Source organism: Piliocolobus tephrosceles, chromosome 8 (assembly GCF_002776525.5).
Source record: "Piliocolobus tephrosceles isolate RC106 chromosome 8, ASM277652v3, whole genome shotgun sequence".
NCBI lineage: Eukaryota > Metazoa > Chordata > Mammalia > Primates > Cercopithecidae > Piliocolobus > Piliocolobus tephrosceles.
The window spans coordinates 99,194,218-99,219,822 of NC_045441.1; the positions used below are offsets into that span (position 1 = coordinate 99,194,218).

Below are 25,605 nucleotides of genomic sequence, written 5' to 3' on the forward strand. Positions count from 1 at the left end.
CCAATGTGGTGAAACCCTGCCTCTACTAAAAATACAAAAAAATTAGCTGGGTGTAGTGGTGGGCACCTGTAATCTCAGCTACTTGGGAGGCTGAAGCAGGAGAATCTCTTGAACCTGGGAGGCAGAGGTTGCAGTGAGCCGAGACCACACCATTACACTCCAGCCTGGTGGACAAGGGCAAAACTCCATCTCAAAAAAAAAAAAGACAAAAAAGCAGAAATTAACACAAAACAAAACACTTGCATCTAAAGCTAGAACGCTTGAAGAAGTACAACTTGAGTGGAAAGAGGGAACTAGAAAAAATTCCATCCACTGGGACAGGAAGACTGCAAAGAAACTTGCCTGTCTTGGCCTGGGTCCGGGCTGAAATTCAAAAGGTTCCTATGGAATTCTTAAACACAGCCCTCCCCTTGCCCAGGCTGGAGCAAGCAAACAGCTATTGAATAAAGGAACATGAAAGAAGTCCCAGGTTGGCAAGGTCCCTACAAAAACCTGGAAAAAGCAAAGACAAAGCTCCAGAGACCCTCCACATAGGCCGTGCCCACTCACCCTCCAAGGAAGATGGCCCCTCAAGCCCGTTGAATCCAATTTCTCCTCCAGACCTCCGGATCCAAGTCCATACCCATCCTTTTCAGCCTCACTTCTCAAAGTATGGCGCTGAAACCAAGTGCATCAGCGTCACCTGGGAAATACGAATTTACTGACCTCCCCCAGCTCAGACCCACTGAATCACGAACTCTGAGGGTGGAGCCCAGCAATCTGTGTTTTAACATGCTCCCCAGGTGATCATGATGCACACTCACATTTGATACACTTATACCCATTCTTCCTCCCGAGGAGCACCACGAGGACAAGCACATTCAATACATTTCAGTAATGTTGGAAACTACTGCTCTGGATTTTAATGATATCTTAGGCCTATCGAACCCTAAGAAATAAAAGTTTTAGAACACCAAGCAGGGTGTTTATTTGCAAAGTTTTGGAACTTATATGAGTCATTCTTTTTAGGTTTTATATAAAATAGTAAACCTTTAAACACATAGAGTTTTAGCTAGAAAATGAAATTCTCTTACGTGATTATTTATAAGCTACACAATAATTAGCATTAGACTAAGATACCAATTTTCTTCACATGAATAGAGAATCATTTACATAAATTATAATGCTAATAATCTATTTTCAGTCCAAAATTTGTGTATGTGTGCTGTGTTTTCACTTAGGTAGAAAAAACCACTATGTCAAATAGAATAAGCATTTATTCTGTTGCTTTGAGTATGTGAATAGTTATTAAATTAGGATTATGTTGCTTGAGATACAAGTAAATCATCTAGTCACCTCTGATTCCTCACACTCTGATTGGTTAGCTCTTACAGTTGTCTATAATACTTATTTCAACTTCATGTAGGTCTGAAATGCTCACAGATCTCATTAAAAATGAGAACTTTTATTTCATGGAGTCTATGACATCATGTTTTTTATTTCATACTGTTGCTTAATCAGAACATGTTGATGTTCCATAAATTTGCTTGTGTCATATTGTAGTGAAGGTAAGAGGACTTGTTGCTTTAAGCAGGATCTTAGGATACTCTGGGATCCTCTGCATTGGTTCAGCTACTACAGACTGAGGTTTATTGGCTCGGTTCTGTGAACCTAGAACTTCGATGGATAACTTTTTTTTTAATGATCAGACCTTGGCACAATCTCTATGTCAGTAATTACAACAAAAGATACAATTCGAGTGATAAGTACATTTGTGTCTACTATGCAAAGCATGTCTGACCTAATTCCAAAGTTTCAAACTAATACAATCAGTGATCAGAATACCACCTGCTTTCATTCTTTCCACTTAAGCACAGGGCAGGGTGTGTGTCTATTGGCAGGGGTGCAATCAACGTAAGAACACGGTAAGTCTGAGAACTGCCACAGGTGGAGAAAGTATTTTTAGGCATGCTACCTGCTCTGCCCAAGCAATCTTTGCAGGTGACTCAATTTCAACCTGAGTCTCCTCACTCCACATCTCCTCTTCTTTAACATCACTCCCTCAGATATGTCCTTTACTCTCCAGACCCATAGTCAGGCCTACTTTTCTGGACAGAAGGTGTTTGGCCCAGGGAGTCCAAGCCAATTCTGGTTCCTGCCATGACAGAAAGATGAGCCATCAGAGACAACAGCTCCACCTCTGCCACCAGAATCACACACATCCCAAATGCACCACCTTCACTCATATCAACATCTCCTTCATTTTCTTTTCCACAGCCATCAACACCAACATCCTCATCAATGTTTCAATGGGTCATGAACACCAGTGCAATTATTACCACGATCTCAAATGCCGTCACTCTTTCCTATTTGCTAAGAAATGATGTGGTCTGTAAGGAAAAGAAATCAGCTCTAAAGCCAGGCTGAAATACTTACAAATTATAGCTGTCTTTACCATTATTTGTGAGACTTGGGCAAGTTCCTTGCTTTGAACATTATTCCTTAGCTGCAAAATGGAAATAATACCTTCCACCCATGGTACTGGCAAAAACTAAATGAGATAAAATACATAAAGAAGCTAACACAGTCGTGGCTCCTAGCTGGTACTCAACAAATGTAAATTCTGTATATTGTGGCTCTTCAGTAAATATAGAACAAGTGACTGAATGGATACCAAAGAGAACCAGATATTCTTCAGGAACACTTTATTTAGGCTAGAGGTTTTTAAACATTAAGTTGTTGGCCAGGCGCAGTGGCTCACACCTGTAATCCCAGCATTTTGGGAGGCCGAGGCGGGCGGATCACAAAGTCAGGAGATCGAGACCATCCCAGCTAACATGGTGAAACCCCGTTTCTATTAAAATACAAAAAAATTAGCCGGGCGTGGTGGTGGGCGCCTGTAGTCCCAGCTAATCGGGAGGCTGCAGCAGGAGAATGGCGTGAATCCAGGAGGCGGAGCTTGCAGTGAGCCGAGACCACGCCACTGCACTCCAGCCTGGGCGACAGAGAAAGACTCCAAAAAAAAAAAAAAAAAAAAAAAAAACCAAAAAACATTAAGTTGTTAGCCCAAACCTTCCTTTAAGTATAATTGTATGCAGAAGGTCAACACTGAAAAAAAGACAAACAGAGCTGCTTCCATTAAAGCAGGGGTAGGGGTTCTGTGGTCCTCTTCGATCCATTTGTCACTGCACATCAGCTCACCTTTGTCCTGGGACTCCCAAAAGCACAGTTTGAAAACCACAGACCCAGGATAAATTCTTAAAACTAAGTTTTACTGTAACCTTTATTTAAGTTCCACATAGTTTTGGTTACTTCTATGTTCTTTTTGTTAATCTAAATGAAATATTTATCATTATATCTTCTAACTTGTATCGTTGATACATTGGAAAGCTATCTTTATAGATGAGTAAATTATCTTAAAAATTTTTCCAAGTTTTTCAGTCTATTTTACTGGCATTTCCCAAGTACATAATCACACTGGATACAAATGATTTTTTTTTTCTCCTGCTGGTCAGAATTTCAGTGTCTTATTTATTTCATATTTTGGTGTATGCATGAGAACTTCCAAAATAATGTTACATAAAAGTTGTCATGGTACGCATCCTACTTAGTTCTTGATTTTAATTAGCTTTCTTCTAGGTTAGTCATTCCTATTTTGTTGCCAGAGTCCCAACCCCCTCAAATTCTGATTGAATTGGTCTGGAATAGGTCTCAAACATCAGTAATTTTAAAAAGCTCCCCAGGTGATGCTTATGTTCAGAGATTGAGACCCTCCCCTCGGTTCCAGGTAATTTAGCATTGATATGATGTTGGCTGCTTATTTAATATTGATAATCTTTATCACGTTTAGGAAAAATTTGGTGTTCTTGGTTTTCTAAGGTTTGTTATTTGCTTTAGAAATAGTGTTACAGGTCTGTTGAGATGATTGCATTATATATTTACATATTTTTTTCTTACTGGATATATTAAAGTGATGAATAAAACATCCTTGTATTCCTCAGTTAAGCTCAATTTGGCCATGGCCATAGTAATTCCTTTATTGCATTATTCAGTTCAGTTTGCATTTATATTTGTAATTTGTAATGATGTACTTTTATGTAGTCTCTGTAGTAATAACAATAGTACTAGCATTATGTTTAAGGATTAAATGTTTGCTAAGTTCCAGATACTGTTCTAAGTTCTTTAAATAATTATTTTATTTATTTCTCAGTCTTTCATCTATGGAAACTGAAGCAGAAAAGGATTAAATATCTTGCCCTTGGTCATACTGCTAGAACATAGGAGAGCCAGGATTTGAACTCAGGTAGTTTGGTGCTAAAGGATGTGCTTTAGGGCACTATTTCATGCCACCTGTCCATGCCATCGCATGTCACCTGGGTGACACTGAATAACAAGTTCTTTAGCCTCTCACTTCCTCAGTTTGCTCATCTGTAAAATGAAGATAATAGTTATCCCTCTCTCATAGGGTTTTAGGAGTAATGTGTAAATTAATATTTGTGAAATCTCAGAACCTTGCCTGGCACTGAGTAAGAACAAAACCAGGCAATCTGGCACCTGGGTCTTACACATGGCCTCTTTCATATCAGCGTTATACTAGTCTTAAAAAAATGACTTGAATAGCTGACCCCAGAATCTTTGTTGAAGGAAATTCCTTGATTAAATAAATTTCTTCCATTTTTTTTGTAAATTAGTTTTCTACTTTTCCATAATAAATTTGTTATGTACATTTTATCAAAAATCATTTATGTTCTAGTTTATTGGCATATATTTTTAAATAATAAAAAACTTTATACTGTAATCACCTTTTACTTCTTCAGTTTTAGTTTTATTTGAACTTTCTCTGTTTATTTTTTTTTAAACCCTAGTTTTGATTTTATTAATTTTGTTTTGGATTTTTCCCCCAACAAACCAGCCCTTGTATTTATCTCTTAATGCTATTAGTTTTAAAAATAATGTCTGATTTATATATCTATCTTGTCGAGTAGAATGCTTCATTTATCTAGTTTTAACTGAATCATTTAAAGTAATAGAAAGCATCAAACACCACAGAATTGCCTATGTACACTTTCGGGCACATGCAACCATTTTTGATCTGCACTGTTACTCATCAACGCGCTTGTGGAATGTTACTCCAATCACCTCATTCAAAGTCAGTCGTTTTCTCAGTCACAATTATTCCCTCCCCATTTGTTCTCTAGCCTCTCTCTTCTGGGGCCGCTCTTCTAAAACAACTATTTTCTTGACTCAGTTTTTCTCCTCCCAACATTTGGTGATTATACATAATTGCAACGAGGGAGGTGAGGTTATACAATTTTCATTCATTTTTCTGATCCAGTTGTAGGATACACACTCACAAAGCCACAATGAATAGTTCTTCCCTACACAAACAAGGAGTAGTTAGAAAACATAATGAAAGAATTGGTGCCATTTACCATAACAGAAGAAGAGGAAAAGTAAGAGGAAGAAGAGGAGGAGGAAAAAGGGAAGAAGGGAAGGAAGAAAAGGAAAGGATGGGAAGGAAGGAGAGAGGGAGGACAACAGGAATAAACAAGAAATGTGCAGTAACTACACAAAGGAGACTTTCAGAAAACTTTCTGAGAGACATTTTAAAACAAAAGCAGCTTGAATACAAATGAAGAGCATTTTTAATTTAAATAGGAAAAGCTAATATGGTAAGACTGTCAATTCTTTCTAAATGAATATGTAAATTTGTTGCAACCCCAATAAAATATTAATTGATTTTCAAAAAATAAGAGCAGCTGGTTCTAAGACTTTTGTATAAATACCAAAATTCAAGCTTAGCCAGAAAAAAAATTTCTACAAAGGAAGCATAATGAATTAGGCAAGCCCTACTAGATAATGAAACATATTATAAAGCATATGTAATTATGCTAGATGAATGAATTGATAGAGAATCCAGAACTAGACCCAAACACATATGCAAATTCAGTTATGACAAAGGTGACATTTAGAAGCAAATGCATTCTTCAAATGATAGTGATTCTATTCATAAAGTTATAATACTTTTCTTACCAATGTTTTAATTATTATATTATACATCTATTATAATTACATTTGTAATAAACATTATGCACTTTTTAATATAAATGAATCTATAAAGTCCCAGGAAAAAAATAAAGGAATTATTTTATATTCTGGATTGGGGAAAAGCCCTTTTAATATTTACTAAGCACTTGTTGCCAAGCAGTTTTTAAGCACTTTACATATATTTATTCATTTAATTCCCACACAATGTTATAATCCCCACTTTACAGATGAGAAACCAAAGCACAAAAAGGCGAAGTGAACTTGGCGCTTGGCCCGATAGTTCAAAAGTGGCAGAGTGGAAGTACAAAGTCATACGGTTTTACTCTAGAGCTTGTGTTCTCATAAACTACCTGGAAAAAAGACAAAGATGAAGGCCAGTGGCAGGTCCTGGTGCACTTTGCTGGGCTCCATCCCTCCTTGGCTGTGAAGCATGGGCAGTCCCTGACAGTCAGGTCCACAGATGGGTCATTGTTAGCACAGGTGTGAAATGTTGTGGCATTATTATTTATCCTGTGAATGAATAGCAAGTTGGCCCTGCTGGCAGAAGAAGAAATTGTGTACTACCTGGAAGGGAGAACCAGGTGATATGATGTGTGAAAGGCAGTTCTGCAAACTGGTTAAGTAATTATGCTAGACCTGGCAAGACCTTACTCTAGAAATACAAAATATCATAGCAAACAACCCATGTGTTTTCCACAAAGAAGAGAAAGCTGAAGAGGGAAGCTTGCCAAACATCTGCATTCCTGATGGCCAGGGTGTACTGGCATACCTGTTTAAAATGTACCTGTTGTGCAGATCAGTAAGCTACAACTTCTGCAGGATTTATGTGTCAGACAGCTCATTTTTGTCAATCCTCCAACCAAGCTTTCTGAAGAATTACTTCAACTCGTTCTTCACTGCCTACGCCAAATTAAATTCCAAATGGAAAAATATTTTGATATAAACCAATCTATAAACTTCTAGAGAAAAACATGGGGGAATTATTTTATAATCCAGGGTGAGAAAGACCTTTATCATTAAGCTCAGATGTTATAATGAAAAAGAAGGATCATTTTTACTATGTTAAAATTTATGTATGGAAAAAATAAAGTCAAAAGACAAAAACATGGGAAAATATTTGCCCCACCTATAGCATGCAAAAGGCTAATTTTCATTATACATTCAAGAGGTCTTTTTAAAAAAACTCATGAACAGAGAACACAAACAGAAAATTCACCAGAAAAGAAATATAAATGGCATAAAAAATATAAAAAGATGTTCAACCTCAAAATTTTAGATGGTAATTTAAAATAAAATGAAACATCACTATTCGATTACTGGACAAAAACCTTTGCTAATGCACAGTATTGATGAAAGCAGAGAAAGAGACACTTCCAGACAGTGAATAGACTAATTGGTACATCTTCTTTGGAGGACAATTAAAAATTATTCTAGTAATAATAATAGTAATAGCTTACTTTTTTTGAGTATCAGCTATGTCAGATAGACATTCTATGTGTTTCAGATATTCTAACTCATTTACTCCTCATAACAACCAAATGAGGTAGTTTCTATCATTATCACTATGAGAACACTGAGGCACAAAATGATTAAGAAACTTGTTCAAGATCACAAATCTAGTAAATGGAGAAGCTGAGATTCAAACCCAGAAAGTCTGGAAAATTCAGCTTAAAACTCCACACCACCACACACACATGCACACATGCTAGCTATGGGTTGTAATGGATCTGTTAATTAATTTGACTGTAGTAATCATAGTAATCAGTATCCAGCGTACATATATGTGTATCACATCAGCATGTCATACACCTTGTATATAAATACTTCTTATTTGTCAACTAGATATTTTTAAATTAAAAATAAATAAACCAAGCTCGACAACATCCATAAAAATTCAAAAATTTTATATCCATTATATTCATTAGGATTAGATTTAGGTACTTGACATAGAAAAGAAAAGAACTGTTGCTTAAATGAGGTAAAAGTTAATTTCTCTCCCAAATAAATAAAATCTGGAGGTATATAGCTTAGAACTGGCAGGGCAGCTCTTACCCCATGAAGTCCCCAGGAGCCTGGCTCCTTCCTGCTCCCCACTCACCATTAAAAGGGTGTGGCCCTAGGCAGCATGTGAATTACAAGAAGGAATAAAGAATAGAGGACAGAAGGCACTTGTCATCTGTCTCTCAGAGAAGTTTTTCAGAAGCTGTCACGCGACACTTCCCCTTCCACTGCTCTGGCTGCAAAGGAGGCTGGGAAATGTAGTCTTAATTCTGGGCAGCCATTTGCACAGCTTTGCATTGTATTACCACGGAAGAAGAGGGGAGGGGAGATTGAGGGACATGTGGCCAGCTCTGTCCTTCCTGCTAACACCACAATTCAACTTCTAGGAAAATTTCTACCAGATTAATGGCACATTTGTATAACAACATATTACACTGATTATTCCCCATTTATCCTTCCTCTTCCTACCTACCCTGTACCCTGCAGACTGACCTTCATGGACTGCATTACCTGGGCTTCCCTGACCTCTGACTTCCACTTCTATTCGGCAGCTGGGAAGAACCAACAGAAAACCAGAGAGCAAGAGGAGACGGCAGTCAGGGTATTTGTTCCTCTTGCTCCTACTCTGATGGCTGCAGTTTGGGTACTGGCTGCATTCCTCACCATGTGGCTGTAGCTCTGTTTGGTTGGCCTCTCTCCCACAGCCATGGTCTCACTGGCTTCTAGTAACACTGCTCCCTCCCCTTGTCCCTTCACGCCTAGGGTGGTGAAGGCTTATCACTGTTGGGAGTTCCTGACTCTTTAGCCATTTATTGCTGGTTCCATTCATCCTGCCAGCACCTGTGTAAATAGTACCTACATGACTAAACTCTTCAGGTAAGCTTGGGAGGTGCCATCTGCTTCTGCTGTACCCTGATTCATACACATACGTGCAAGGACTTTCATTACAGCAGTGCTTGAAATAGTAATAGCCAAAACAAATTAAATATTTATCAATAGGGAACTGATTAAATATCATGCAGTTATAGTAGGAATATAATGTAGCAGTTTAACAAATAATGTCGCGCTATCATGTACACTTAAAAATTTGTTAAGAAGGTATACCTCAAGTTATGTGTTCCTATTGCACTAAAATAATAATAATGTCTTTATGAGCTAAAATAGAGAGCTCTTGATGATAGGATGCTACCAACTGTACTTTAAAATATAGATATAGACATACAGTTAGATTTGGATTTAGATATATTTGCATGGTGTGTTATAAATGTATATATAATATGCATTTCTATACATAAATGTTTTAAGGAAAAGACTAGAAACTGAGACTAGTGGTCACCTCTGGGAAAGAATAATGGAGAATAGGGTAGGACAGAGCTTTACTTTCACTGAATATCCTTTTATACTATATGAATTTTTACTATGTATATATTACCTTAAAAAACTATTTAGAGAAAAAAAAATTTTTCCTTAGGATACATATAATGGGGAAGCATATGAATAAGATAGTAGCATTCCTTTGAGATTCCATTACTATAAATAGGATTCCAATTTTCTCTCCCCACCACTGTCTGCCCTCCCATGCCCCCTCCTCCCAAACAGGGGCACACCCAGGGCCCTCCCTTCTAATGAAGGGCAGTACCTCATCCCCTGGATCTACTGTGTTCCTTACTGTGCTCTCCCTATGCATTGGTGTCAATTAATGGAGTACATGTTCTGTTCCAAAGCTGTAGGAAGTGCTGGAAATCAGGAAAATGATCCCTGTCCTCAGAGAGATTATTTCCTATGGAGGGACATAAAAGTGTAAGAGGTGTCAATAGGAGTGAATATAGAAGTTCAAGATATGGCACAGAGAGGGTGTGGTCGATTGTAAACTGGGACTAAAACGAAGAACTGGAAGGATTTCTTGAGAGGTGAGAGAGGAATGTGGTGGCAATGGTAATAAAAGGAGAATGGGGTGCCCTCTGAAGACAAGCAAAATAGAAGGGCATTTGAAGCAGCAGAAACCATATAACTTAAAGCAGGATACTTCAGATAATTTAAGACTACTGATGGGAGATTAAAACGGGGAGCCAACCAGTTGAAGGTCATTGGTGTCATCATCATCTTGGAGAGAATCAAAAGGGAAGGGTAGAAGAATGGGTTAAGATTGTCTATTATAGTCAGTATTCAGGAAATAAAAATAAAGACTAGCTAAATGTTGGATTACTACTTTAGACTGCATTAAAATGTGACCATATTAAGATGCTGCATCAAAATGTTCTTGTGCCTTTTGAGGGGAAGACACATAGGCATGAAATAATAAGGCACACTGGGGAAATTGTTGATAGTTCTTGAGGCATGACAAATAGCCAGGGAATAATAAGGCTGCAGAGGTAAGGGCAGTGGCTGTATGACAAAAGTCATTTCTATCATCCTGGAACAGCCAGTATTTGGCTGGGCAGTGATGTAATCAGTTGTGCACGTTAGAAAGGTCACTAGGAGTATGGAGGTGAGGCCAATTAGGAGACCGTGGCACTAATCCTGAGTAAAGGTGGAGAAAGGACAGGCACACAAGAAATATTGATGCGGTAGTATCAGCAGAAGTTAGTTATTAGTTGAAGGACAGAGGTGAGGAAACAGGAGGAATTGAAGAAATCTGTATTTCTAGTGACCAAATTGGTAGGGATGCCATACACTCGGATAAAGAATAAAGGACGAAAAAGCCTGGGGAGAATGTATGGAGCTTGAGGTTACTTGTGACTTCCAACTTTAGGTTTTCACTTATAATCTCTCCCTACACTCAATCTCTCTTTTCTCTGCTCTTCAATTCTCAACTCTCCCATCTCCTTCTTACCACAATTTTGCCTAATTAATGCCTACTCCCTCTTTAAGAATTAGTTCAAGCAACCTTCCATCCAGAAAGTCCCTCATAACACTTTATCTTCTTCCAATGAAGGCTGTTAGGTGGTTTTTCCTTCCCACGATCTCGTAATGTTCTGTGTTTATTTCTATCATTACACCTTAATGCACATCAAATTATTTTTCCTTTACAGATCAGTTTCCCCTACATGATGTTAAGCTCCTTATGGGTAGGATCTACATCTTCCTTTCTACTTTCCCCAGCATATAGCACAGTGTTTATTAGGATGTGATAGGCACTCAGTGATTGTTGAATGAATGAATACGCTTTGAGTGGGAGAAGAAACACTTCTTTTTCTTAGCCTTGGGTGGGAGCATTGGAGGGTGTCGAAAGTTGTAGTTGTTAGGGGCTAAGTGAGAGTTGGAAGGTGTCTGCAGTCTAAGTCTTATCTAGGAAGTAAGAGTCATTCCCCAAGAGAAAGGTGGGTTGAGCAGAGTGATGGGCATTTGGAATTGCTGCTATGGGGAGATAAAAGGGGAGGAGCCCAAAAGGTCTAGTTGACATTGGCAATAATAAAATTATAATGGCAGTGACCCAGTGACTGTATGATTCCCTCTAGCAGTTCAGCAGGCTGAGTGTGAATGAGGAGGGGGTTGATGATGAAACTCGTCAAGGTCCACAAGGCAGATTCAGCAGAGGACAAAGAAGCTCTGACACAGGGTGACATATGGGTACAGATTGGATTAGGAAGAGAGGTGGAGCCACAAGAGACAAGACTGAGAGAAATGAGAGGGAGGAAGTGAAAGACTATGAGTCTACTTCATGCTGAAGAAGAGAAATTGTGGGGTAAGGTAGTGGTCGGGGTGGCTCCTTTGAGAGACTAGGGTGTTCACTTTGAGATTCCTGAGTTGGACCTCTTTTTTGGGGTGATGTCTGAGCCCAGATTGTAGTGCAGCCATGGAAGTACGTTGCTAAAGGGACCTGGAAGTTAAGGTTGTAGGAATCAGAAAAGTTAGAGAACTTTAAACCTGCATATTGAACCTATTGTATTAGGATTCTGAAGTTACCCACAACAAAGGCAGGAACGGAGTAATAGGAAGAGTAGGAATGGGGTTCCAGAGAGGCCAGTGAACAATGAGTGTACCCAGGGATTGAGTAGATGCAGTGAGGCAGATGGAGGCAGGAATCTCAAGGGAAAATGGAAAGGCATTTTGCATGAGAGTTGGAAGATAATGGTCTGGGGTGGTGATGGGGAGTCTGTAGAATACCAGCTGGCCTCTCCCTAACTCTGAAGTTTTCTTCTTACTGGAGCACCCTCTCCAACCAGGCAGTCTTTATCTTTGCTCTTTCTTCTGATGCCTTGATTTGGCTTTCCAGGATGACTCTTGATTTGAGTCCCTAGCCTTGTGCTCTTATTTTTTGTGTTTCTGTGGGTATTACTCCACTCTCAGAATGCTATGATGCCTTTTGTCATTACGACAAATCTGTCCTGTTTTTTATTTCCTTAATGAAAACCTAATAATTAAATCTGCTGTGAATAAACTAGATTTCCCACTAGATAATTGCCTTGGTCCATTTTTCTTGCTATAAAGGAATACCTGAGACTGGGTAATTTATAAAGAAAAGAGGCTTATTTGGCTCATGGATCTGCAGGCTTACAAGAAGCATGGTGCCAATATCTGCACCTGGCAAGGGCCTCAGATGGCTTCCACTCATGGCGGAAGGTAAAAAAAAGGTGACGGCAGGACTGTGTGCAGAGATCGCATGGCAAGAGAGCAGAAGCAAGAGAGAGAGGGTAGAAAGGTGCCAGGCTCTTTACAACAACCAGTTCTTATGGGAACTAAGAACGGGAACAAACTCACTCCTGCACCTAGCCATTCTTGAGGGATCCACCTCCATGATCCAAACACCTCCCACCAGGCCCCATCTTCAACACTGGGGATCAAATTTCAATGTGAGACTTGGCAGGGCCAAACAACCAAGCCAAATATTCACTCCATAGCAATGATAATGAACTAACATGCTACTATGCTCAAGAAATATATTTGCATTTGAAAGATCCTCCCAGATAAATGATGGCATAATCCAATCTACCCTACAAAGTCAATAAATAAGGAAGCCTTATTGGTGTACCTCAAAGCACATAGTCATGTGTTTTCTAGAGCTGCTTCTTTTATGAGTTTAAATCCCTCATGAGCAGTTATTTCAAAGGTAAATTGTTTTAAGTTAAGAGTGAAAGATAAACAGAAATACAGATAATTTTGAATTGTTGGGAAGAAAGAGTAGAATAAGTGTCCTAAACTGACAGTCATTCATGCAAGAAAGCCTATATTCCCAGGGTTTCGGTTGAAGTAATTTTTGCGTTATACCATTAAAAACACCTGCGCTCTGGCTGGGCATGGTGGTTCATGTCTGTAATCCTAGCACTTTGGGAGGCTGAGGCAGGAGGATCACTTAAGCCCAGAAGTTCAAGACCAGACTGGCCAACAAAGTGAGATACCCATGTCTACAAAAAATTAGTTGAGTGTGGCCGTGCATGCCTGTGGTCCCAGCTACATGGGAGGCTGAGGCAGGAGGATAACTTGAATCCAGGAGGATAACTTGAGGCTGCAGTGAGCCATGTTTGCACCACTGCACTCCAGCCTGGGCAACAGAGCGAGGCCCTGTCTTAAAAAAATAAAATGAAAATCTCTGTTCTTGTCTTCCTCTTTATGCTCTGACTGTACCTGGCTACCATGAAAGCTGCCTGACAGCTGCTAAAACAACCCCATCAACAACATATGGTAATTGAGTACCCCTAAAATACTGTTGTAGGTGTGTGGATACAGGATATCACATATAAAATATTGTCCCTGTCCTTAAGAAACTTAAAACTTAAGAGAGAACTAAGACAAGTAGACAGGAACAAGTAAAAGTCAGAACCTGTGTTAAAGCAATACTACTTTCTTTCAGCATCAAGCATCCAACACTCTATTGCTTTGGAATTGTTAATATTGCCAATGCATTAAAAAGTTCCTTTGAGTATTGGAATCTTGTGGAAGGTTGGCCTTTTCTAAGTACCCAGAAAGCAATACTACTTTCCCAAACCTGTGCATTACAACATCAGCCAGTCATATGGTGACTGTCAGATCAGCAGGTTCCTCATCCTCCACTTCCTGCAGAATCTGCTGGCACTTTTGTCTGTCTATGATACCACCTGGCTTAACAAAGTAGGTCAGACAGAGCTCTTGGCTCAGACAATGACAGGCACCGGAACATGCTGTAACTGAAAGAGACTGTGATAACATCTTCTGTAGAGACTTAAGACTAGAAAGCTCAACAAGAAGGTTACAGTTATAATCTTTCTTTTTCTCTTTAACCCATTTTCCTCTTTCTGTGTTATATAGCCTGTGCTCTAATAAAATATATAAATCCAACACATTTCTGTTATTTTACCGTACAGTGTTACAAAAATACTATCTTACATTGTATAGTACATTTTTTATTAACTGTACAAAATTCTTCCAGGTCTATGAATTCTTTTTATCCTCAAAGAAAACTCCAAAGAAGTATTATTGACCCAATTTACACAGGCCTGACTTCAGGTTAAGGGCCCATTTCACTCCACCATTACAGTTGAATAAGCATTTATACTACTCACCCACAGGGACGGGAGCTCCCTTCCTTGCAGAGCAGCCAAGCCTACTTCTAAATATCACCCTGTCTGTTTCTCTGGATCCTACTTCTCCTGCCTGCCAACTCTTTCTGCTGATTATCTGCATATAATTCAATTCAATGAAATTCAATAGGCAATTAATGGATGGCAGTCACAGGCCAAACACCATGCTAGGAATTGAGGTTACTAAATTAACACCCCCGAGGAGTGGCTAGACTAACTGGGGAGACAGAAAAGCAAATTATTATAATGTGGCAACTATTACAATAGAGGGATGCAAACGGTACCTCCATTGTTTCAAGAAGGGAATAATTAAGTCTGCCTGATAGGCTTAAGTAAGTGGCAGTTGAGTCAGAAGTTGAATTAACAAGGTTAAGAGGGCATTCTAGGCAGGTGGATCAGCCTGTGCAAAGGAAAAGGAGTGGGGAACCGTAAGAAGTTCAATTTAACTCCCCTTTCATCTGTATCAACGCCCAAATACAACTGGAAAAAAACATTTCCCTTACTTGAAGGCCACTGACCTTAAGTGAGGTCACTAAGCCACTCACTCGCTCATGCACAGCCCTAGACTACTCTATTACAACTTCTTTCTCTGCAAGCCTCCAAATACTCCCAACCCCTTCATCAGTCTGCATCTGATAACTTTGCTTACTATTTCATGGAGAAAATTGTATCAGTGAGAAGAGAACTTGCAAAATCACCCACTGGCACATCTACCGTCCCACCTCATCTATTCCCATGTATTCTGCTCTCACCAAGGTTAATATGGATGCACTATGAATCCCTCTCTGCACTAACTCTTTGAACACTAGACTTGAGGCATTCTTGCCTTCTCAAGGCCATTGCTGCAAGCAATCTCTCCACTCTCCCATATCATTATTTCCCTAAGCATATAAAAATGCTATTATTTCTCAAATCTTAAAAAAAGCCCTTCTTGAACTCATTATCATTCCCACCTCCTGCCACTGTCTCATTTTCCTTCACTTTCTAGCAAAATTCCTTGAAAGTATTGTCTTGCCCACTGTCTATAGTGCCTGTCTCCAATTCTCTGTTGAATTCACTCCAATTAAGCTTTTCCTCAACACTGCTGACACTGCTTCTGTCACATGTTGATGATCTCTACATTGTGAAACCCAGTCACCATTCCTTTGACTTCATCCTACTTGACCTGCCATCAGTGTTTGACCCATTTGGTCTCTCTCTCCTTGAAACTTGTTCGTCACTTGACTTCAGGAATTGATTCCCTCCTGATAGTTCTCTTTCTCCTCCTCCTTGAATTTCTCCACCCACTCCAGTTTTCTTGGCTGGTTTCTCTGCATCTTTCCTAGGACTCAGTTCTTATACTTTTCTTCCTCATCTACTGCTCTCACTCTATAGGTGATTTCATTCAATCTCACAGCTTTAAGTACCACATAAAACACTGGATGATTCCCACCTAAACCTCCCCTCTGAACTCCAGACTCCTATATCCAACTGTATACCCAAAATGGAGCTTGGATGTGTATGATAGGCATCTCAAAATCACCAAGTTAAAACACCAACTCCTAATATTTTCCCTAAAACCCACCTTCCTATGATGTCTAACAGTAAATGGAAACTATCCCCATTCTGTGACTCAGCCCAAAAAACTTAGTGTCCTCCTTTTTTTTTTTTTTTTGAGACAGAGTATCACTCTGTCGCCCATGCTGGAGGACAGTGGTGTGATCTTGGTTCACTGCAACCTCTACCTCCCAGGCTCAAGCAATCCTCCCACCTCAGCCTTCCAAGTAGTTTCTGGGAGTATAGGCACATGCCACGACACCCAGTTAATTTTTTTTTGTATTTGTGGTAGAAACAGGGTTTCACTATGTTTCTCAGGCTGGTCTCAAACTCCTGAGCTCAAGTGATCTGCCCACTTCAGCCTCCTAAACTGCTAGGATTACAAGTGTGAGCCACTGTGCCCAGACATTATCCTTGATTCTTCTTTTTTTTCCCCTCTCAGATCCCACATTCAGTCCACCAGCAAATCCTATTATCTCTACCTTCAAAACATAGGCAGAATCATAACCCTTCTCATCATCTCCACCACTTCCAACCTTATTCAAGCCAAGGACATTTCTAGATTATTACAATGCCCTCTTTATCTGTCTCTTTGATTAAGCTCATACTTCTCACCCCATTCTACTCTCCAGACAGTAACTAGAGTAATTCTTTTTGAATATAAATTAGATCAGACCACTCAACTGTCTTAGCATCTCACCTGGACTAAAAGCCCAAATCTTTAAATGACCTTTGCATCTCACATGATCTGTCCTCCACCACCTTTCTGCCTAAATGAATGAATAAGCAAATGAGTGAATGAATGGTAGGGGAGAGGAGATTGGGATGAAAGCAATGCTAGACATTTTTAGTCAAACTAACGCGTTCATACTTTATCTGAATAGAATGGATAATGAGCAAAAGTAAAGAGGTTTAGTAAGATAACTATCTCCAATAAATTCTATTTCTAGGATCCAGCCCACATGTCACCTTCTATACCAATCTTCACTTCATTTCTCTGCCAATCTTCCATCTGCACTCAGAAATCCAGCCATAGAAATCCAGCTTCTTTGCTATTCCTTTAATATGCCACATATCCAAACTTCCATTTCTTTGTCCTCTTTGTTCCTTTTGCCTGGAATGTCCTTTCAATCTGAAACATGTCTACCCCTGCATCTAGACTAGCCTTAAGTTCTACCTTTTTGTGAATCCCTCCCTAACTGCCCCAGAAAGAGTAATATCTTTTCTCCTTTGGGCTTCCAGAGTATACCTTACCCACCTCTAGTACAGATTTTATCACATCACTATAGTTACTAGTTTACATTCTGGCAAGTCTCAGGAGGACAAGATCCATGATCAGTTCTTGGATGGGGCTCCTGCACTTTACTCACCTAGAATCTTCGACCCAGTAGATGCTCAATACCTGTGTTTTAAATGAAAAGGAACTGGGAAAATGAAATGAAAATGAATACAGGAAAATGTGTAAGAGAAACTAGGAAAGTGAGGTGTTGTCAAAACGAAAAGAGAAAGGATTTTCAGGAAGTAAGAGGTGCTCAATGCTTCAGAGATTTAAATAAGCTGACAGAAGTCATTGTATAAAACAAGTAGGAAAGAATTAGAGATGTAATAGCCAAGGTTCAGCAGTATATAACAGAAATCAGTTTATATTTAAGCAGCAAGTGATTTAATATGAGGAATTAGATGATGATAACATCTTTCAAAGGACTGAATAAATGGGCTCTAGGCTATGCCCCCTGGAATCCCAGAACAATCCCATTCAGAATTGTCCCCACTGGAATCCCAGAACAATCCCACTCAAAACTGTCCTGCCAGTGTAACCTGGATCTCTTCCACAATGGGAAGGCTACAAACAAGATGGTGGCCACTGGAGCTGTTGGCCTCAGAGCCACTATAAATGCTAGCTCTGCATGAGCACAGACAGGTGCCCTACACCTGCCTCTTGATACCAATGACTGGCCCCTAGAATCTCTGCTAATGCTGCTGCAGAAAAGCACACCTCTGTGACCATGTGCCTTGTTTTCCATTGCAGTGTAATAAATTACCACAAACTTTAATGACTTAAAACAATACCCATGTATTATCTCACTTCTAAGGTCAAAAGTCCAGGTGGGCTTGGCTGGGTTCTCTGCCCTAAGCAGAGAGTCAAGGTGCAGCAGGCTGGGTTCTTATCTGTAGGCTCTGTGGAAGAATCTACTTCCAAGCTCATTCAAGTTTGGCAGAATTCAGTTCCTTGCTATTGTAGGACTAAGGTCTTTCTACAGGCCACTCCCTTGCATGGGCTTTTCCACAGATCATCTCACAGCACCACAGCTGGCAGCAAGATCCCTCATATGGGATTCCCCAGGCCCCCAACACTAATCTCTCTGACTTCCTTTACTGCCTTCAGTCAGAGAAAATTCCTTGCTTTAAAATGGGTTCATGTGATGAGATTAGATCTGCCCAGATCATCTCTCTATTTTAAATCAACTATGCTAGATAACAATATGATCACAGCAGTAGTGTCTCTTCATAATCATATATTCTGGGATTAGGGTATGGAAACTTGGGGGCTATTTTCAGAATTCTGCCTACCACATATGATTGCCAGAAACAGCAATATAACCAATAGATACACCTTTCATTAGTCAGAGCCAATGTTTCAGTTTGAGTCCAAAGACAGAAAAAAATTGAGGTCCTAGTCTGAAAGAAGTCATGCAGTAGGAATTTCCTGTTACTCATGAAAGGATCAGCCATTTTGTTCTACTCAGGCTTCAGCTGATTGCATGAGCCCATCCACATTAGGGAGCGCAGTCTGCTTTATTGTCTACTGATAAAAATGTTAATCTCATCCAAAAACACCCTCACAGGAGCACTCAGAATGATGGAGTTTTTTTCGTTGCTGTTTGCTTGTTTGTTTGCTTGTTGAGATGGGATCTCACTGTCACCCAGGCTGGAGTGCAGTGGTGAGATTTTTGACTTACTGCAACCTCTGCCTCCCTGGCCCAGGTAATCCTCCCACCTCAGCCTCCTGGGTAGCTGAGACCACAGGTGCACGCCACCACACCCAGCTAAATTTTTGTGTTTTTGGTAGAGACAGGGTTTTGCCATGTTGCCCAGGCTGGTCTTGAACTCCTAAGCTCAAACAATCCACCCACCTTGTCCTCCCAAAGTGCTGGGATTACTGGGGTGAGCCACTGCTCCCAGCCTCAGAATAATGATTGACCAAATATCTGGGCACATAAAATTAACCATAACACTTTCCAAATCTCGTGCAAGTACTGTACATTAGATTGGCTGAACTTAAGTCCTGTCCAGAACTCCAGGTACAAGGGAGTCAGGCAACTCAGAAAGGCACGTGGTAACAGTTTCTTTCAAATATTTTGACCCCATGCCACTATAGGAAATGCATATTTTATCACACCCAGTAGAAACACACATATATGAGTACATGAAATAAAATTTTTATAAGACATTACTTACCTTTACTAAGTGCAATGTGTTCTGATACTTTCTTTGTGGTTCTATTTCAGTTTTGAAAAATTTCAACCTATTGAAATATAATTGATAAAGAGGAATTCTATTAATATATATTTAAACTGCATGAATTGATGTTTTTATATAGGTATACATTGGGAAATGGTTTCTATTTTATTTTAAATCACTCTGATCTTGACCCACTAAATGGTTTCATGACCTTCCAATAAATGAAGGCAGACTGATTTTGAGGGTCAATCTACTGTACCCATTACAAATGACTTTAGGGAAGCTATTTTTATTCAGTTATATGTCTCACAATGCCCGGAAGATAACAACAAATTTGCTAAGTTGAATCGACTGCAGACAGTGGGCCTTCAATTCAAACTGAACACAGACTGAGAAAAGTCTGAATCTTTTTACAGGATAGGTCCCTGAGTATTCAATAAAATAAAAGATGGATATCCAGGAATGGCCTTTTGCCCACTCCCCACCTCAGGAAGGCTAAATTTGAAAGTCCACTGGAATACATGGGACCCATTTTTCAGGGGGAATAAATGACTACCAAGGCAGTGTTCATATTCAAAGTAAACATGAACAAAGTGAACATGATTAAATATCATAAATTGTTGCTGAAGCATGTAAAAATTGTCAGCTTCTGAGCCACTCATAATAAGTACTAAATGACTGGCTTTGATTACCATGTCAATGCTTAAGGCACAATTTAGAGAATGTTGTTACTAAGACAACCCTCCCTTTCAACAAGTGCCCAGGTTTCATATTTCTGTTCCACACCCCCAAGATGGTGAGCTGTGTCTCTCCAGAAGGAAAGGCTCTAGTGAAGAATTCATCAGTTTTCTGCCACTCAATCTGTCTTACAAAACTACTCTCTGGGAAAATGACTTATTGTTTAAGTGTTTAATTTTTATTATTTGAGCAAGCAGTAGGCATATTCGTGAATCCATTTTCATTTAACTGTACTCATGCTCCAAGCAGCTTACATGGATCAGCCCAGAGAGGTTAACCTGAGTCAATCCTCTATCTCTGTTGCCATGTCACTGCAGAGTTTCACAGGTCAGATTTCATTGTCTGACTGTGAAAAAATTAAGAATTTGGCTTTCCTAAACAAGAACCGTATTATAAGAGTCTTCCTTATTCGGTTACATAAGAGTGTGAATGAAGGACAAATAGGGGCATTGTCTGATACAGAAAGTAAAGTTTTGGGGCTAGGTAGCTTGTGGCTGTTTTAACAAAATCTACAAATGGTTTAAACATGAGAGAGTCTTGAAATCAGTGAAATTATGATGGCTTGGGGAACTTTTACCAATAGCATTATCAAATATCTGGATATACACTCTATATAGGAGCAATAAATTTCAATCATTTGTTTAAGGAAGATTTGATGAGCACCTCCTATGTGGTGTTTATTGTTCTATTATAAATGCAGAAGTGATCAAAACAGACCAAGTTTTGCTCATTATAAGCAGGAAGAGGCAGAGGATAACTGGGAAACAAATAATGAATGGACAAGGTAAAGGGCACATGGGACTCAGCCAGCCCAGAGTTGCCTAAAGCAAACACACACTACGCCTCTATCCCACAGTTCCAAGATCTATGACACATTTCTCTAATTGCTACGTATCATAACTGCCAGAGTGTTTCCCTTTCTCCCAGTTGCATGTATTTTTTAAGAAAAGGTATAATTTATGGGATTAATACTGGGGATTCAGAAAATCAGTGGATGTCTGAGGATCAGTTTTGAAAACTGAGCAATGCCACAGTCGTTCTGGACGTTGACGGGCAGGATATCTAATCACGTACTTTAAAAAACACACACACAGCCTCAATGAGGTATAACTGACATGCAATAAACTGCTTGCTATGGTTTGAATGTGTCCCCCAAAGCTCATGTGTGGGAAACTTAATCTCCACTGCAACAGTGTTGGGAGCTGGGGCCTAATAAGAGGCGATTGGTCATAAGCAATCTGCCCTCATGAATGGATTCATGTTGTTAACCCAGGAGTAGATTTGTTACCTGGGGAGTGAGCTTTTTATAAAAGTGAGTCCCCTCTTGCTCTCTTGTGTGCTCTTTGCCCTTCTGCCTTTCTCAGTGGGATGATGCAGCACAGAAGTGCTCACTCGATGCCTTTGGACTTCTTTGGCATTTTAGGATGCTCTTGGACTTCCCAGCCTCCAGAACCATGAGCCAAATAACTTTCTGTTTATTATAAGTCACCCAGTTTGTGGAATTCTGTGGTAGCAGCATAAAATGGACTAAGATGCTGCACATATTTAAAGTACACAATTTGATAAGTTCTGACATGTGCATATACCCATGTCAACATCACCATATCAAGGTAAAGGACACATCTTTCACCTCTAAAAATGTCCTTTGTTATGCCTCCATCCTACACCTCCCAAAGCCCAGCCCTAGGTAATCACTGGTCTGTTTCCTGTCACTTTAGGTTATCTCACATTTTCTAGAATACCATTCTCCCTTTTGGGGAATCTGGCTTCTTTCACTCAGAATAATTATTTTGAATGTTAGCCACCTTGTTGTATGTATCCATAATTCATCACTGTTTTGCTTATTTATTAACATATGAATGCACATTGGGATGGTTCCCACATTTTGCCTAGTGTAAATTAAGCTTCTATAGACATTCCTGTAAAATTCTTTGTAGGACAAATGCTTTGATCCTTTTTTTTTTTTTTTTTTCCAGAGATGGAGTCTTGCTCTGTTGCCCAGGCTCGAGTGCAGTGGTATCATCTTGGCTCACTGCAACCTCCGTCTCCCAGGTTCAAGCAATTCTCCTGCCTTAGCCTCCTGAGTAGCTGAGACTACAGGTGCACACTGCCGTGCCTGGCTAATTTTTTGTATTTTGGTAGAGACGGCTTTTACCGTGTTGCCCAGGGTGGTCTGGAACTACTGAAGTCAGACAATCCGCCTGCCTCGGCCTCCCAAAGTGCTAGGATTACAGGCATGAGCCACCACACCCAGCCTGCTTTGATCTTTTTAGTAACCATACCTGGGAGTAGATTGGGTCACATACTGGGTGCATGCAAAAAAATTTTTTTAAACAAAATCTAACTGTTTTCCATAGTAGTTGCGTTTTTACGATCCCATTAACAGTGCATGAGAGTTCCAGTTGCCACATCATTTAGTAGGTCAGTCTTTTAAACATTCTAATAGATGTGTATTGTTAACTCATTGTAGTTTTTATTTGCATTCCCCCTAAGGCCTTGTTGAGCAGCTTTTTATGCACTTATTTGCCATTCATATATCTTCTTTGGTAATGTGTTTGTTCAAATCTTTTGTCATTTTAATTGGATTATCTTCACAATAATGAGTTTTGAGAGTTATATTCTAGATACAAACCCCTTGTCACATATGTCATTTGCAAATATTTTCTCCCAGCCTGTGTGTTATCATCTAATACTTTAAAAAGTCTTTCAAAAAGTAAAAGTTCTTAGTTTGAGAAGGTCCAATTTTTTTTGTAATGAATCATGCTTTTGGTGTTGTAACTAGGAAATCTGCCTAATCTAGGGTCACAAAAAAAATTTTTTTAATATACTTGAAAGATGTTTCTCCATTGTATTCTTGATTGGATCAGTTCTGTTGAGAAATCTGCTTTTATTTGTATATTTTTCCCCAGATTCTTTTAAGATTTCCTTTTTATTTTTAAATTTAAGCAATATGATTATTAAGTGACTTAGCATAGTTTTCCTGTGTTTGCAGTTCACTGGGCTTATTAAACCTATACATTTATAATTTTCATCAACTTTAAAAACTCTTGTCCATTATTTATTTAACTATTTTTTTTCTGCCTGTCTCATCCCTTGGGGATCCAATTACACTTCAAGTATTCTTTTCTCTATATGTTTTATTTTAGAAGGTTTCCATTGCTATGTCTTCAAGTTCTCTAATCTTTTATTCTGAAATGTCTCATCTCTCATTGATCCTACCTAGTAATCTTAGACTAGATTTTTCATTTTCGTCATTATAGTTTTCATCTCCAGAAGTTTATTTTGGATTTCTTAACTTGCATGTCTTTACTTAACATGCTCAATCTGCACTCTAACTTCTTGAACATATGGAATATGGTTAAAATAACCATTTTAATGTTCTCTACTAATTTTACTAATTCTATTATCTGTATAACTCCTGGGTCAGTTTTGATTGTCTGATTTTCCCCCTTATTATATGTTGTATTTTCCTGTTTGTTTGCATGCCTGGTAATTTCTGAATGGATGCCAAACATTGTGAGTTTTACCTTAGACAGTGCTGGATATTTTTGTATTCTCATAAATATTCTTGAACTTTGTTTAGGGATAAGTTAAATTCCTTGGAAATAGTTTTAACCTCTCAGGATTGTTTTTAAGCCTTTTTAGGCAAGACCAGAGCAGTAGTTAGTGAAGGGATAATTTTTCTTCACTGCTGTGGCAAAATTCTCCTTAGCATTCTACCAAATGGCATGTGAATTATGAGGTCTTCCACATCAGCTATTGAGAACAGGGATTATTCCTGGCCCCGTGTGATCCTAGGTATTATTCTCTCTAATCCTTTTTGGTGTTTCTTCCCTTGGTCTCAGCTAGTTTCCTAATACACATTAGATATTAAATATAGCAGCCTCCATGGACTACTGACTTCATCCCCACAATTTAGGGAAACTCCTCAACTCGGCCTCATTGCCTCCTCTCTGTAACATGGCCTGAAAACTTTGTTCAGTCAGTAAGTTAGGGCAATTGTATGGATCTCTTCATTTATTTCCCATCTGTCAGAGATCATTGTCCTTCATTGACTGATGTCTTATGTCTTGAGAACAATTGTTTCATATACTTTGTCTACTTTCTTAGTTATTTCCAGCAGGAATATAAATCCAGTCCCTATTGCTATATTTTGAGAGGAAGTGTTAACTCTAAATTACATTTTAATGTTGAGTCTTACTTCTCTGGTTTTGTTTTCTGATTTTTTTCTTCTTAGATTGTAGATTTTATGTGGACATATGGGAAATGACAATTGCTAGACATGAGGAGAAATTACAAGGAATGAGAGGACATATGGGAAATATGGTTTAAAAAGAACAAAGAGAAAGAATTAGGAATGAAATGAGAACAAATGGCCAGATCTGGGGAAAGGAGTTGATGGAGAGTATCAAACCCATCTGAAGTCCTACCTCTCGCCTCTGCTGGGCTAAATGTGTGACTGCAGAAGGATTCAAGCTTGTCGCTTGAACTTGGTAACTTTAATCTGTCAGTGATCTGGTCCTCCCAGCAACCTATCAAAGACAAGGTGCATAAATTTGTCATCTCTATTTTTCAGAAAGAGAAACACCAAAATTGTTAGATAACAATCTCAAAATCGCCCAGAGAAAGGGGCCTGGTTGAGAACTAGAAATCTTAAGTATATCTTGTTACTACTTTTCCCAAATGGTTATCTAAGCATCACTCATTATGAGAGATCTAATTGTGGTACAGAGGACTTAGAACAGGAGTCTATGGTGATAGTCACTATCTGCCACAGCTATGTGACCTTGAGGAAGTCACTTCACTTCCCTAAGGTCTCAGTTTCCTTACCTGGAAACTGGAATAAGAACTCCCATGTGAGAGGTCAGCGTGAGGGTTTACTGAGATGATGCATGAAAAGCTGTGCACAGTGCCTGACACTGAATATTACATGTACAGTTCTGTGTATTATCTCTTCTAGATGGAGATACTGGAAGAATGTCTTAAATACAGGGATGAATCAACAACCATGAGATGACAAATAAGAGCTGGACAGAGGACCAGCCCACAGGCCCACTCCCTACTCTCACCAGGCTATCCCAGCCCTGGGCTATCTCCTAATTAAAGAAACAAAGTCAGAAGACATGGATTCCCCTCTTGCCTGACCTGGGGACAATTATTTAGCCCCTCAAGGAAGTAAAGGCGTGAAGGAGGCACTTGTGACAGGAGAGAAAAGTAATTCAGGCAGAAGGAGCCAAAAATTCCTGAGGGCAGAAAAGGACCTGGTGTATTGATAGCAAGGAAGTCAGTGTGGCTGGGATGGAGTAGAAGGAGAGAGAGGAAGAGGAGGGAGGAGGAGGAGGGG

General features: G+C 39.3%; 1 long non-coding RNA gene across 1 annotated transcript; it reads right to left on the bottom strand.

The window, feature by feature from the left end:
- Positions 1-563: 563 nt before the first annotated feature.
- On the bottom strand, positions 564-24,787 carry LOC111520382. The gene is made up of 3 exons (XR_002724666.1): positions 24,692-24,787; positions 19,521-19,587; positions 564-657 (listed from the first exon to the last, which is right to left on the bottom strand). It is a non-coding gene; the product is annotated as an uncharacterized LOC111520382 (long non-coding RNA).
- Positions 24,788-25,605: the final 818 nt, after the last annotated feature.